A 2,753-nucleotide genomic window follows, 5' to 3' on the forward strand; every position below is an offset into this window, starting at 1 on the left:
AATACCGGCCTAAGACAGCGCATGAACTGCCTCAGCTCCCGAGGTGAGGCAGTCCATGCGATATCTATGCGCGAGGGTTACGTTAGCCATTTTAGGCGGGAAAAAGTAACTAATTATTTCTATTGTTATTAGTAGGGTATATAGGCGGATTTTAATTCGGAATTAGAATCTACCTATATACCCTACTGTTATTGTATGACATTATTGTGTGAAAAACCACATTTCTTTAAAAATGAAAGAACTTTATGTTTACGAAAACGATGAATTATAAATATTAAACGTATTCAACGTTGAATTCATAGCAGCAACAACTGATAGTAAGGAATATGGTAAAAAATTGTTCATGTATATATAAATATGTATAAATATTTATAAACATATATAATTGTATATGAAGTTAAATACAATTATTATAATTACATATGTAATTATATATATCCATGTGTGTTTATTCAAATGTACAAATATTTATAAACATATATAATTGTATATGAAGTTATATACAATTATTATAATTACTAGATATCGGATTTCCATGCAATTGAATATTTTTTTAGTTGCATATTTTTTGCATATTTGCATATTTTGTGAATATTTGCATATTTTGTACATATTTGCATATTTTGTGAATGTTTGCATATTTTGTACATATTTGCATATTTCGTGTATATTTGCATATTTCGTGCATATTTGCATATTTCGTGCATATTTGCATATTTTTACATATTTTAAACAACTTTATGTACTTTATATTAATTTCAATGTATTTTATATTAATGTCAAGCTACACGACAATTTAACGATATCGTTAGAGTCATTAAGATTCACAGAATAGGTCCTTCAAATACGTAAATAAAGTAAAATACCTAAATATTTATACAACCTCGGAACATAAGAACATTTAAATGTTCTGAAATCAGTACGTTGCTAGCTGTTATCTTGTGAAGTAGTCTTGAGAGAGTAATATTATTTCGAAAAATATTGTAAAGTTCGTAAAATGGGAAAAATTAAAAAGAAGAGATGTGTTCTAATTAACGATTGGATAAAATCAATGGATGAAAAATGTTTTGTTTTTGATGGAGCAAGTATTTGTTGTAATTTATGCAAAAAAGATGTATGTATACTATTTGATATTTCATAGCAAAAAACAGTTTGTATTTGTGTTGTTTTGTAACAAATAGTTCACTCAAGTCTTTAAAGTTTTGTATTGAATTTGTGTTGAATGCGTGAAATATGTTAAATTTTCCAATTTTATATTACTGAATTTAAGTATTGTGCACAATCTAATTATATAAATAAATTTTGCTTTCAAGAATTCATGTGAACGGAAATCGCAATTGACACAACATTTAAACACTGCAGTACACAAAAGCAATAAAGTTGAAAATCACGATTTAGATACTAATTTAGAAGATAATACAAATTTATTTTATTATGAATTGTGTGAAGCAATGGTGGCTGTAAATATGCCTTGGCATGCACTCGATAATAAAATATGGAGTAATTTTTTGAAAAAATATACAAATCGAAAAATTCCTAATGAATCGACGCTTCGAAAAAATTATCTCGAAAAATGTTACAATAGAAAAATTCAAAAAATTCGTGATAATTTGGTAAAAATTATGTTTGGATTTCTGTAGATGAAACTACAGATAGTTCTGGTCGTTATATAGCTAATTTAATTATTGGAAAAATGTGCGAAGATGAACCAGGAATTCCATATTTACTTGCATGTAAACAATTGGAACAAACGAATCATGCAACTATTACTCGATTTATCAATACAACACTGTTGACATTATGGCCCAATGGTAATGGAGAAAAAGTATTATTACTCGTCACAGATGCAGCTGCATATATGATAAAAGCTGGTGATTATTTGAAAATATTTTATCCTAATATATTGCATTTAACTTGCTTAATTCATGGATTAAATAGAGTCGCGGAACAAATACGTTTTCATTTCCAATTAGTTAATAAATTAATATCTTCAGTCAAGAAAGTATTTTTAAAAGCTCCACTTCGTGTTGAAAGTTACCGAGAAAAAATGGATACAGTACCATTACCTCCTGAACCAGTTATAACACAAGATGGGGAACATGGTTGCAAGCAGCATTATTTTATTCAAAATATCTCACTGAAATCAAAGAGGTTTATATATTTTGTCTTTTGTTATTATTGTAATTATTGTATTACATGTGTAATTATTAATTACACATGTAATTATATATATCCATGTGTGTTTATTCATTCTTTTTTCTTTTGTAAAATTGTTTTTTAGTGTAGTAAAAATAATAATAAGAAAATGTCAAATATAAAATTAAAGGGACAATTTTCGCATTGTTTGTTTTAGAAAAAAATCAAGTTGTCAAAACACAAGAGAAATGTAAAAAAAATTACTAATACACATACATATTATGTATAATTTTACATATAAAAAATTATCAGCAATTTTTTTACATTTCTCCAGATTTCTTTTTTAAAACAAATAATGAGAAAATAATAGAGAAATAATGGGAAAATTATCATTTTAATTTTTTGAATGTTTTCATTATTGTTATTATTTTTATTGCACTAAAATGTAATTTTACAAAAAGAAGAAGGATGTACGAGCATATGTATGGGGTGGCACCCAGTTGGATACGACTCAATTGGACACGAGCCACTCACAGCGCTTGAGACTACAAAGCTCCTAAACACCGGTCGCTGTGATTGGTGGTGTCCAATCGAGCCGGGATCAATCGGGATCACCC

The sequence above is a fragment of the Trachymyrmex cornetzi genome, unplaced genomic scaffold (assembly GCF_001594075.2).
Source record: "Trachymyrmex cornetzi isolate Tcor2-1 unplaced genomic scaffold, Tcor1.1 scaffold694, whole genome shotgun sequence".
Lineage (NCBI taxonomy): Eukaryota > Metazoa > Arthropoda > Insecta > Hymenoptera > Formicidae > Trachymyrmex > Trachymyrmex cornetzi.